The sequence below is a fragment of the Cydia pomonella genome, chromosome 6 (assembly GCF_033807575.1).
Source record: "Cydia pomonella isolate Wapato2018A chromosome 6, ilCydPomo1, whole genome shotgun sequence".
In the NCBI taxonomy this organism is placed as follows: Eukaryota; Metazoa; Arthropoda; class Insecta; order Lepidoptera; family Tortricidae; genus Cydia; species Cydia pomonella.
The window spans coordinates 9,002,187-9,017,014 of record NC_084708.1 but is presented as its reverse complement, the minus strand read 5'-3'; positions in this window follow the sequence as shown (position 1 = coordinate 9,017,014).

Below are 14,828 nucleotides of genomic sequence, written 5' to 3'. Positions count from 1 at the left end.
CTCAATTCCTCCCAATTGAGAATTCAAATCGATTTAAAATCCTAAATTCCTCATTGAATCCATCATCATAACTGGACCTTGACACAAATATTTCCTAAGAACCTAGCTTGCTACAAACTTAACAAAGAATCGCGCGCGTTGAAGAGTTCCGTTCTGGTCAATATCACTAACTTGTTTAAATAAAAATGCTTGATATGTTGACGAGAATCCAAACATTACTGTATATTATTATTTGTATGTTTGTTATTTGTATGTATTTGACGACCGGTCTGGCCTAGTGGGTAGTGCGACCCTGCCTACGAAGCTGATGGTCCCGGGTTCAAATCCTGGTAAGGGCATATATTCGTGTGATGAGCATGGATATTTGTTCCTGAGTCATGGGTGTTTTCTGTGTATTTAAGTATTTATAAATATTTATATATTATATATATCGTTGTCTAAGTACCCTCAACACAAGCCTTATTGAGCTTACTGTGAGACTTAGTCAATTTGTGTAATAATGTCCTATAATATTTATAATATTTATTTATATTTATTTATTTATATTTATATATTGTATGCCTATAAGATTTGAGGAATTTCTTCGATTTCTCATGGAACCCATCCTCAGAACTAGACCTTATAACACAAATGTCTTCAAGAACTTTACTTGCTACAAAATAAACAAATAAAACATATCGCGCGCGAATTGGCGAGTTCCATTTTGGCCAGCATCAGCTGTTGCACTTCGTCAAATGTCACTTTTTAATAAAAATGCTTGATATGTAAATAAAAATCCAGAAATTATAAGATGTCTGGAATTCCCTCGATTATTTATGAAACCCATCATCAGAACTGAACATTGATATAAATACACCTTAAGAACGTTACTCGCTACAAGCTTAATAAAGAATACAAAACGCGTGCGTTGAAAAGTTCCGTTCTGGACAACATCAGCAGTTCCACTTGATCAAATATAACTTTTTTTTAAATAAAACACCTAGAGATATTGATGAAAAAAAAACTATATGTATTTCTATAAGGTTTGAGGTGTCCATCATCAGACCTAGACACTAGACACTGGTGTCTAGCACAGATATTTCTTATGAACCTTACTTTCAACAAACTTAAAAGTTCCGAGGAATTGTTCGGATTAATCTCTGCCGCCTCTTTCCGTCACCGCTTTACCACTTAGATGGTTGGCAATCCTCAACTGTGCATTTCTGTAGAAACTTCCTGCCTCATACAGCTAAACTATGAAATGATCTGTCGCATGCGGTATTTCCGGCCCAATACGATTTTTAAAACTTTAAGGAAAGAGCGTATTCCTATCTTAAATGCCGGCACCGCACTTACATTCCTTATGGTGTAACAGGTGTCCATGGCCAGCGGTAATCGCTTACCATCAGTTGATTCATCTGCTAGTTTGCCTCTTATATCACAACAAACAAAAAAAGAAAAAAATCTCGCGCGTTGATGAGTTCCGTTTTAGTCAACATCACTTCACCACCACACCACACCACCACCACCAAACACCACTTCATCAAATGCCACTAATGTGAATAAAAAAAGCTAAAGATATTGATGAAAATCCAAAATGACTATATGCCTATAAGAATTGAGGAGAATGAGGAGTTCCCTCGCTTTCTCATGAAACACATCATCAGAACTGTACTTCGACAAAAATGTTTCTTGAGAACCTTACTCGCTACAAACTTAACGAAGAAAAATTGCACGCGTTGGAGTTCCGTTCTGGTCAACATCAGTAGTTCCTCATCATCAAATGTCACTTTTGTGAATAAAAGTTGATAATATGTTGATGAAAATCCAATAAGTACTACAAATATACCTATAACATTTAAGAAATTCCCTCGATTCTTCATGGGACCCATCATCAGACCTTTACCTTGACACAAATGTTCCTAAAAACCTTAGTACTTAAAACTTACTTGCTACAAACTTAACTAATAAAACAAATCGCGCGCGATTTGGCGAGTTCCATTTTGGTCAACATCAGCTGTTACACTTAGTCAAATGACAATTTTTTAATAAAAATGCTTGATATGTAAATAAAATCCTAGAAATTATTACATGTATGCCTATAAGATTTTAGGAATTCCCTCGATTCTTTATGAAACCCATCATCAGAACTGTACTTTGACAAAAATGTTTCTTAAGAACCTTACTTGCTACAAACTTAACGAAGAAAATTTGCACGCGTTGGAGTTCCGTTCTGGTCAACATCAGTAGTTCCAAATCATCAAATGTCACTTTTGTGAATAAAAGTTGATAATATGTTGATGAAAATCCAATAAGTACTACTATATGCCTATAGCATTTAAGAAATTCCCTCGATTCTTCATGGGACCCATCATCAGACCTTTACCTTGACACAAATGTTCCTAAAAACCTTAATACTTAAAACTTACTTGCTACAAACTTAACTAATAAAACAAATCGCGCGCGATTTGGCGAGTTCCATTCTGGTCAACATCAGCTGTTACACTTAGTCAAATGACACTTTTTTAATAATAATGCTTGATATGTAAATAAAATCCCAGAAATTATTACATGTATGCCTAAAAGATTTTAGGAATTCCCTCGATTCTTCATGAAACCCGTCATCAGAACTGGACATTGATGTATTAAGTACACCTTAAGAACCTTACTCACTACAAGCTTAATAAAAAATACAAAACGTGTGCGTTGAAAAGTTCCGTTCTGGAACACATCAGCAGTACCACTTGATCAAATGTAGCTTTTTTTAAATAAAACGCCCGAAGATATTGATGTAAATCAAAAAAAAAACTATAATATAATATAATATAATATAAGGTTTGAGGTATCTATCAGACCTGGATCTAGACACCAGATGTTTCTTAACAACCTTACTTTCTACAAACTTATCAGGACAAATCTATTACGGCGAGTGTTCCATCGAATTGCTCGGATTAATCCTTGCCGCCTCTTTTCGTCAGCGCTCTACGCTACAACATTTTTATTTTCACCACTTAGATGGTTGGCAGTCCTCAACTGTGCATTTCTCTAGAAACTTCCTGCCTCATACAGCTAAACTATGAAATGATCTGTCGCCTGCGGTATTTCCGGACCAATACGACATTTAAAACTTTAAGAAAACAGCGTATTCCAATCTTAAAGGCCAGCACCGAACTTACAACCCCTATGGTTTAGCAGGTGTCCATGGGCGGCGGTAATCGCTTACCATCAGGTGTGACGTCTGCTCGTTTGCCTCTTATATCATAAAAAAAAAAACAAAGAAGAAAAATCTCGCGCGTTCAAGAGTTCCGTCTTGGTCAACATCAGTAGTTCCACTTCATTAAATGCCACTAGTGGGAATGAAAAAGCTTAAGGTATTGATGAAAATCCAAAATGACTATATGCCTATAAGATTTGAGGTGTTCCCTCGCTTCCTCATGGAACCCATCGTCAGACCTTTACCTTGACACAATAAATTACAAACTTACTCGCTACAAACTTAACAAAGAAGACAAATCACGCGCGTGGAAGAGTTCCGTTTCTGATCAACATCAGCAGTTCTACTTCACCAAATGTACTTACTTACCACCCATTTATTTGAAACAGTACCTAGGTACTCCATTTTGATGCCGCCAGCTTGAAACTTCAATGGCCTCAGTGTCCGATGAACAACTTAAAAATGCTGAAAGTAATAACAATTATAATAAGTTGGGGAGTAGCGACCTTACACACCCGAGTGCTCCTGGGGAGTTCTGTTACCTGCAAGGAGGGTGGGTGGGACAGGATTCTCTGCCTCTGGCTTGCCTTAGCCGGCCGGCCACAGTGGATTCGTTAGAGCTATAAGCTCCAGGGGGGAAGTGAACCATGCATAAGACGCGACTTGGCACAGTGGCTGCTTGGGTAGAAAGCGGCGTACACCTCTCAACACCCCTGAGCCGCTCACACCGGTGTTACCCTTGAGCCATCCTAAATGTCGCTTTTTGTGGGGGCGAGTCGCCGTCTGCCGGAAATAAAATTGAATACCGTTTTATTAGGTAGGCGTCCGGTTTTTTTATTTCATAGCCCAGTATTTATTCCATCGCTTTTACCCAATAGCCCGGTTCATTTTAGATTCTATAAACTCTCAAATAGTCTTTACACCCTGGCGGGTGCTGCCTCTGCGTGCGACTCATAATACGGGCAAGGGCAGCATCCGATCGGAGTACCCCTTACATTTCATTAAAGTGGCCAAAGGGCTCTACGTGTTGCTTCGGCTCCGCGCACGGTTCGTAACCTTATTGTTCCATGATAGGACATACATTTTTACGTGGAAAAATGGCCTACATGTAAAATGTTTGTCAGACATATTTTTGGAAGTATAGTACAATCATTAACTTAGAAATATAGGTAACATTTCACGAATAAAAATACGGTAACACATATTTTTAATTATTTTTTTAACTTATCCTACGCAAAATAGAATTGGAGAAACTGACATAGGGACTATCATTCGACACGACACGTATAGTAAAGTATGAATCCGCTCTAAGTCCCCTTACATAGACAGTGGGAAGTAAAATAATTCTTGTTCTGAAAACAATAAAATGTAAAATGATTAGGTAGGACAATCCAAACTTCTAAGGTCGCGTAGATCAGAAGGAGATATGAATTTGGTCGACAATACGATAGGAAACTTTTCAGCATTTACATTGGCGCATTTTTTTCTGGAATACTATCTAAATTGCACTTTGTATATATGCTACATTTTTTATATAATTTGGAGACTTTATTTTCCATGGAGTCGAACGCTATATAGCAGCTATACGAGAAAAAATAATACTTTTATCTTACCTACCCCATGAATAGTGAAGATCATCAAGGAGCATCCTCTCTCAGATCAATGGAATGGAGTGCCTTTCGATTGGAGAAAATTATAGCGCACTAAAAATATACTATTTTGTAATTACAATTTTGAATATTTTAAATTGCGTGTTTTGACAATTATTGTTGACAATATTACATTCAGAGTCATCTTGACATAACTTTAGAAATCCATAAACTAGTCTATACTTTTTAAAATGATGGAGTAAGACTGACGAGATTACCGCTATGTATAAATGCTTTACGTCAAGTAGAATTTTGCTTTAGAGCGACATCTGGCGTTGAGTAGAAAAGTTAAGGCGTAATTAACTACAATTAATTAACTCATTAAATGGTTTTATTTTGATCCCTGCAACGATTTGACCCCAGCTATATTATACGAAAAATAGCTTATAAAAATACTTTTCACATGATATACATGGCATTTGTATACACTCTTATTTCGCTGTGTATCAAGTAATTTTTAGAATGGCGATTTTTTAAAACTGTACATTGTGTCCCTTTAAATACTTTATCATTGGTATTGATACAAAAAACATAAAGCATTTTTTATATTCTTTCGAATAAAATACGCTAGAACTTTTTATATCCCGCATATAAGGAAATATAACTGCTTATATGCGCAACTTCTTTTTTTATATAGCTCGGTCCCTGCAAGTTGTCCAAGGTTGGTGCCATACAATAAAATAATACTACGATTAAGAGCTTTAAAACGACATATGTCTCAACAGTATACATCCATGGGACACTCCCCATACAAAAGTGCCCATTGTCCTTTGCCACTGAAATATGAACCTATAGTGTAGTTGATTTTATTTTGTTTGAAAATTGAACGAAACAAAACAAATGCAACTCTGTTCCAATTGAATATGATTTAAATTTCATCGAACTAAATAAGTCCTATTCCTACAGGTGATATCACTGATATCACTGATGTCCAGGGGTCGTACAAAAAGTGCGGATGACGTCAAACCACTTATAGGATGATTTCAAATAGTATTTTTGATTTTCATAAACAATTATCACTTATCATTTATCAACCTCTTTATTAAACGATATCGCCACTTGAAATGAGTAAAAGTACGTTTTTGACTGACACATTGTCAATCAGATGAACAATAAATTGACTTCGTTATTGTTTAGCTATTGTATCTTCACGATTATATTTAGCTAAAATTTATATTTACTAATGTATAAGAAAACGCTAATAAAAATAAAATATTGTGGCAATCCCACAGACTTGTTCTAACTAATTTCAAATAATTATACCAAGTTTCGTGAAATTTATTTTATTCACTACATGACCCTACCACCTGTATTATTAATTCCATGGATTTATTTACGATTATTTTGTTACTTCATTAATACTACTTTGTTACTACATGTCACACGGAAGTTTAAATACAAACTCAAACATCATCCTGTGTGCAAGATTACGTCATTTTTACGTCATCCGCACTTTTTGTCCGACCCCTGCTGATGTCAATGCTGAAACAGCTACTCTGCTGCAGTCGCCATCCGAATGTGACCATAATGATTCGACATCTATTTATTAATCTCCAAAAAACTTATACATGTGTTCAAGGGTCTGACGAGCTTATAGTAGAAAAACTCCAAAAATACAAAATGAGATGTTTACCTCTTCCTGTACCACAACGTACACGTAACTGACAACGTAAATGACATGCGAATTTTGACAATATCTTAAAACTATCCAAGAGGCGATTGACCTCTGTGACGCTTTTCTGTGATATTTGCGCAGGCGCTTCATTGGTCTGATTTTGAAACGAACAACATGCGTCTTTACAAGTATGTTTAGAATTAACCAGCAAGAGCATATTAAGCTTACTAAACTCAAACATCGACAACAACAACCGACTCAGTCACGTATTTGTCAATCACAAGTAAACAAACAAACGTGCCGCAACTTAGTTAGCGCTTTATTTCACAGCCTGTTTAATTAAGTAGATTGGCTAAGCCTACAGAGCACATACGTTTTATTTATGCATAGTAAATTGGTGGCTACGGCGAATTTGCACAAAATCTCAATGCATTTTCGGGTTACGGTCGCGGGCGTCGCGGCTGTGCCACAGTATAATATACAGAATTCCATCTCTAAACATTACAAACACACATTCAACGTTCAAGTCTTGGACGTAATGACTGGTTGACTTTAATTTGGGTATTCAGGCTAGTTGTGCCTAGGGTTTCTGGTTTCTCGATTTTTTTTATTTCTCGAGGCTCGGGAATTCTCGACCAGGATTTCTCGAGTATCTCGAGAGATTTTGAAAATTTCCAAAAACACTACGTTTTTTTCATTTTATGCGTTATTGCTAATCAAATTCATAGAGGAGTTGTAGGTTAGATTAAGCTAGGTTAGGTAGGTTATGATCTAACATATAGTTTTAGTTACCATAAATTGCTCTAATTATTAAATATTCAAAAAAAATTAAAAAAAAATTAAAAAGTTGTAGTGTGTATTTCTTTAGGTATTTAACAAAATGTTAACAAACCATAATATGGTATTTAATTGGGCAAGAATATTCCAGTTCATTAATTTAACTCGATGTGACAAACTTACAGCAGTTTTACTGCGTAATATAACTTAATACTTATTCAACGTAACGTTATGAAGCTGCTAAAATTGTGCTATATGGCTAATAGGAATATATTACTATTACTAATTTAGTTTTGTAATACATTTGTTTGTTATTACATGACATTCGTTTTAATAGCATTAGAAAGAAGATAACTAAGATAAGCGATCTTGGCGTGTCTTTTTATGAAAAACATTTGAAAAATAAGGCACGGCAAAAATTTAACTATTATAAATCAAATACGATAATTTACATTAGTTTGCTTTGATAAGTAATAGTTACTAAATTTTTAAAGGCGTTTTTCGTTAAAAAGACACGTCAAGATCGTTTACCTTTTTTCTAATGCCATAAAAAATTAAGTATTAGTAATGAACCTAAATCAAGACGAATTCTCTCGAGACGAGATGAAGGTAAGAAGGTTCAAAAGTTTGAAAACATGAAAATTGGCTGAAGCCAGAACAATAGGGAACGGATCAAGGATCGGACTAATAGATGTTTTAAGTACCTGAAAATGTTAAAAAATTTTTTTTCATTTATATAGCTGCTTAATGAAATAAACAAGACACATATCACGTGTTATACGCTTGTTTTCTTTTTACTTATCACAAGAGATTTATTTCTCGAGTTTTCGAGGTATTGAGTTTTTTTTCCGCCCCGACAAAGGACAGTTTTTTCGAGCAGAAACCCTAGTTGTGCCCTTGTAGTTTTATTCGTCACTTGTATTTTACATGTGGACGGCGCAATATTTTTGCTTGAAGATGGATCACTTCATTAAATTTTACTCTGTCTGAGGTTTTGGCATGTTACGGACATTATCCCGGGAAGATGTTAGAGCCAAGTCGTTAGTGAATTCTGTTAGGCTGACTATCCGTTTAAGTTAAGGACGTGAAGTGCTGAGCCTTAAGTTGTGGCCGGTAGTTACCATGTTGATCAAAATGAGCCGGCTTGTGTTACATCACTTAAATTGTAGCAGCTCCAGAAGATTACAAAATACATATATATGTGGTTTTTAAATACTCTTTAAACAAAAAAAAACAAACAGAAGGCAAATAGTCATTTATAAAGCCGAACGAGCCGCTTCTGCATAGTTGGGTTAGTAATTAATATTTAGAATAAAAATAACGAGCGAATAAACGGTACTTAATAGATTTTCTTCCGGCTTATCGGTTTTCGCATGCTTAATATGAAATAATAACGAACAAACATAAAAAATCGGTTACGTACATTTGTTTTATTTCTGACCGCTCCTGTAATATAGGTTTTCCCTTTTCCCCAGCAATAAATTGCACATAAAGGCACCACCGCGAGTCACGCTTAACATCTTATAGATTTATTCCCCACACTTCTGTCCAAATTTAGATTTAGTGCTGTGTTTAGTCGTAATTCCTGAGTGCGGATAAAAAGAAATAGTATGGCCAAATCGAATATTTTATTCAGCAAAATAGGACGTGAGGGATCTGGTTTATTCTTTGATTTTGTGTGTATAGGCATATTGTTGTTTAAATTGTGCAGATTTGTTTGGAGTACGTTTAAGTATTATTTTACAGGACCCTTCTAGTTTTTTTACAGTACAAATGGTGCTACTTTCCCGCACGCGTGTGGGAATGAGTACTTTCCATGTGCATACGTCGAAACTTTAAAGAACCATATGTACTGTAAAACGTTGTACGATATACGTGCGAATAGGTAATTCGCACCTCGTGTCGATTTAAAACACTCCCTTCGGTCGTGTTTTAATTTATCACCACTTCGCGAATTTCCTTTTTTCTGCACTTGTATTGTAATAGTACATTATGATCGTCAACTTCGCTCTTCTGGCAATATGTCTCTGTCCATCCCTCTTCACCGGACTGGGTTCATGTCAAATTCATGTCAAATTCGTTCACCGTGCAGGTGGCGCGTCTTTGGAATGGACTTCCTTTTTACATCAAAAATGCGCCAAATAAGTTCGCTTTCAAAAAATCATTACGTGCTTTCTTTGCTAGCAGAATGAAAGATTCTTAATGTATTTATTTATTAGCTTCAGATGTTTCGTCTTTATGTATATATATATGTATATATATATATTTATTTATTTATATATGTATGTGTGTATTATGTTTGTATGTATATGTTATTTTATGTATTTTTGCTTGATTTGTTTTGCTATTGTAATTGTAGCACCGCTCTCAATCTCTCTGCTTAGCCTTAAGGTTGACTGGTAGAGAATGCCTCGTGGCATTAAGTCCGCCTTTTGTACTATAAGATTGTTTTCTTTTGTGCAATAAAGGTTAAATAAATAAATAAATAAATACAAGTGTGCTAAGTTGGTCATTACACACGAGGCGATATTGTGCGCGCGAGCTGTAATGACCAATGCGTACGCGTTTCATACGAAGTTTTTTAACACACTTTCGAGGAAAAAACAAAATTTATAAATTAGATTTTTTTGTCAAAACAGTAAAAGTACAATTTTTAAAATGGCGGCCTACAGTTTTGAACACCGAATAATTGCACCAAAGCATAGAACAATAATATAGACACACAGACGTGCACCAAAGCGTGCTGGGCTTGTAGGCACTTATTCGCCAGTTCATTGAAGTAAGCTACCAACACATATTCCAAGAAAGACTGGGCGTTTTTGCTGATTTTCCATTGAATATAAGTTTCATATGTCGCCAATTATTTTTGAGCCGATTTTGATGGTAAAAGGCTATCGTTGTCGGCTCTTGCCTCTACGAGTATTAGTATTACTGACAGCGTCAATTTTGTATTCTTCATTTTCAATGCTTGAAAATGACATTTTCGTCAATATATAAACTAAAAACATGCAAAACTATTCCAATGTTATGACAAATGACAAATACGGAAAATGGCTGGCGCGTTTTTTTTACGCACGTTTCCAATGCGCGCGCAAGGCAAAGGCGCGAACGAAACGACATAGCCAATTTAAAAAATGTAAAAAGCTAATATTTTCGTATTTCTATTTGACGGATGGAGATCAAATCAATAAAATGTTATGTTTATTTATTAACGTAATTTACGAGATAATTTAATCTATACATTATGTTTCGTGTGATAAAACCTCTTTGAACTAACATTTGAAACCATAGTTGGTTTAAAAAAATGTATTACTCGACCAAATTAAGAAGGCTCCATTTCCATGCATATTATTAGCAATCAGTTACCTTCTTAAAACTCAGTCAGTCAGGATAATATAATGAAAAAGCACGAGTGGTTAGTATCTAGGTCTAGGTTATCTAGGTGAGCCAAAAATCGGTGGAATAAAAACGTCGTTTTGAGCGAGTGTGTTGAAAATAACTATTAAATGCATCTTTTTACCACACCTGTATGCTTAACGTCTGAAAATGATCAATTGATAAACATACTGTCATCTGACAGTAGAACATATCACCCGTTAGAGCAACAGTTATGTTGTACAGTCAGCACGTCAAACGTATTGACATATATTTGACGTGTATTCTCATATAAGTATGTGGTAGTTAACTTTTAGTTAACATTGCCTATTACGGCTCGTTATTTGTCGAGTTTTGCCAAACCCGCGACAGTCGCTGATGAATCCGAACGTAATGCGCCGCAATTACTGGAGTTTGCCCGAGTTACTCGATTTTGCCTGAGTTTACTCGATTTTACCCGACATTGCAGACTAATGCAAGCGCTTAATAAAGCTAGGACTGAAGGGTATTTATTCAACGTCCGACTCGCTCACATATGAGTTTCACGTCATTTGGTTAAATTTTTCAAAGCGGAACAATTTTTCCGGAAAACGAGCGGTCTCACTCAGCTTAAATAGCTCTCGTTAACTTTCTGCGCAGTAACGTTGCGCGATTATTTTGAAAATAACATTTTTTAACGACTTGATTAAAGCGGGCGCATTTTTCCAAAGCGCACGCCGATTAAAGGGTCGATTAATTTTTCATATTAATGCTCGAGTAGATAAGGATTAAACGAGCGTTCGGTAAAAGTTGTTACATCAATTTATATTTGGAATTTTACAATAATACCAGAATCGTAAATATAAAAAATATGTTATTAAATTCTTAATTATGACATGTATAAAAATGAATAACATTTACTGATAGCTAATTCTAATTTTGTTTATTGTTGGTTTATGGTTGGTTCATGTTATCGGCTATTCTGTGAATTGTGAATTGTTCAATTTATTTTGCAATGATAACGTGATATTAAAAGTATTTGGCAGTAAGAGGAATAGTACATTGTGCAACGAAGAAGGGTAAGTGAAATTTCGGAAGGGAGGGGAGGGTGGAATTAAAGACGCGAGTTTGCAATCCCTGTCCCTGCTGCTGCTGTCCCTGGAGTTACACACAATATTTTTCATAAAAAATAACTAAATTTTAAGCGAAATAATTCTTAAATACGGTGACATATGAAACATTCGTCCGCCATATTGTCATTTCTTAACAGGTTAGGTATTGCAGACCTATTCGGCATTCAGCCACGATTAAAAATTATGTAAAAATATTTTAAACGACTATTAAATTAATAAAATTAGATATTTTTAAACATAAACAAAAATATTAAATTATAAACGTCAGTATTTTAAAAGTAAAACTTATTTACGATACTTAGTATGAATTAGTGACATAATTTGAAAAAAAGCTATACCTAGGGAGTTATAGCTTTTTTTCACAATCTATAAATCCCGGGGGAACAATATAGGCCTTTGTCCTTCAGTATACCTGCATGAAATAAGATCTTTTTCGAGCAATTGTGATGAAAAATATGTAAAAGTAATTTATATCAATCAATTTAGAGGAATTCCTTATTTAAATTTAATAAAAAAAACTACTCAGAAAACTACTAGCTACTAAAATATAGCCATAGATAATTATGCAAAAGAAGACAACCGTGTTGTGGATTCGCTTCCTTGCGTGGCTATGTGAAAAATTTAATTCATTGCCGGTGAATTTGTATGCATACCTCGACTGCAGTTTATTAAGAATGCGCGGGTCCTCGGAAATACGGCCAGTTTCATAACGTGAATTAACTGAGAGGTGAGTGCAGTGCATTGGGCGGCCTATTAAAATGTTTTATAGCAGCATTTCCCAAACTATGGGTCGCGAGCAAATATTGAGTGGGCCTTGAAACTACTAGGGAATGGTGGGTCTCGAATTCGTCAGGTTTTGTTAGGTGGGTCGGAGTCCAGGCAAGTTTAGGAACAACTGTTTTATAGAGTAAATGAGTAGGTAAGAATAGAGTACCCAAGTGAGAGGATAGTGAACGTTGAAAAATATAAACTAATCTTGTTCAAATCTTCTTTAACCGGCATGAACTTTCAACAAAAGAAAACTGCAATTGAGCCAAAGTTTGGTTACCTAAAAAAACAAAATGGAGCAGCGGATTCAGTTGTTTGTATTCTTTACCTTATCTATAAAGGCCTGAAAACTTATTTATTTATATCCGTAAACCCGGTAGTGAAAGAAAATGTTTCTATGATGTCCACATAAATTCCGCCAGCGGCCAAAGAAATCACTAGCGCTTAATACCGGGATTACCTCTAGAGGAGAAATCTTATCTGATCTCTTACAAAGTAAACGTCGAGATTCCATGAAATATGCATTAAATATTTACAGAGTCAGGCCAAGGCACTCCCTTGAAGCCGAGTGAACCGAACAGATTTGCAATTCACCGAACATCCTTTTGGAAAAAAGAGCTGCTGAACAAAGCTCAGGAAGCCAAAGAATCGAAATGAGCGTTTAAATACTGGCCAGCGTAAACAAAGTGGGAAAGGTTATTGGAACAGAAATACGAGTATTTGAACCTTGGACCGTCTACAGATTTTCACGTTTTTAGATGATGTAAGTTTTGAATTCCTTCGAGACTTAATTAGTTCTGTAGGTACTTTAATCAATAGATATTGCGTCACATTCCAACATTCCAGGCTTACCCTGTTTTCTAAGAGTCACTTTAGGTACGTATAAGGAGATTTTTTTTATTTTATTTTTATTTGCAGATTTAATAGCTTTATCATTACATAAATAATATAGTAGATACAGGAGGCCAAATATAGGAACTCACAGGTAGCCACATAATACTAAACAAATAGGTACTAAACTAAGGTTACGCACTATTGCAACCACATATGTGAATAAAGCGAATACAAATGATACCTAATAAGGATAATGTGGAAGTATCTAAGATACCTACTAATTAAGTTAGTAGTATTATGAGGACTAAGGTAAGGCTGTTTTGTTTATAACCGCCTAGAAACCTTCAGAAACATAAATTGAGTCGCTTAGCTTCAAACTCAGGTAAATCCATCTGTCAGATTATGCGATTTTGGTATTAAGAAAAGGTAATAAGGTAGATATTTGCTGAGAGGGCCGAATGGATTTATGGAGTTTGAAGTTAAGCGACACAATTAATGGCGTTCATGTAAATTAATAAATTGATGACGCTTAAAACAATCATTAGTAAGTAGTAATCAGTAGTAATGTGTGTTCATTACTTCTTGGTCTTCTCTTACTTAGGCGTTTTAAGTAAAATTAAACAACAGCTTAATTTAATGATCATATATATTTAGTCGGCAGTGGTTGTTTCAAATAGTCTCAATAAATGATGTACAATAATAGTTCTACACCACTAAATAATTTTAGATTTTTTTTGTATCTGTTTGTGTGTTTTTTATTGTTATTATTTTAGTTTTTTTTTAAATTCGACATTAAGAGACTTTATGCATCTCTTAGTAATAATAATACTTTTGTTTGCTTATTAATATTTTCAGTTAATTGTATTTTGTGATTATTAATGTGCTTGTTTGTAAATTCCATGTGTAAAAGTGCCCTTGTGGCCTATTTGCTGAATAAATGTTGAAGTTGATGCCGAAATATATTTTTTTAATCTTTTTTGCATACGTTATTGGACATAACCCAAATGTTTCAATGGTTTGAATCCGGGCGCCGCAAAGAACTGGACGCTAAGTGCGACGAGCTAAAGGCCAGAAGGCCAGCCTTTTATATCGGGGGGTGCTGACCTGCAGCGAGTGTGGTCGCACATTCGCTGCAAAAATTGTGTATGTCAGTCACATGAGAGCACACTAGCGACGCTCTCAGCGGTAGAACGCAGTTGCTGTGGCCGAAAACGGCTGGGAGGAGATGATGATTGGACATAAGGGCCAATTTTGTAACATCAGGGCCAGTCGTCGATCCACAGGACCTGCTATGTCATGAGGATTCAATTAACAACAGTAGGTAAAAGTTTACATTCGGATGTCAACTACAGCTGCATCACTGTTGCGATATTACTCCTGCATCAACACCGCCGCTGCATCAGTCAATTTCCTAGATAAAATCAGTGTACGTTCTAATTGCGGCAGCAATGCGGCTAGGAACGTCACTCATTCTATTAAAAAAATTGTGAGTAACAGCGCCCGCG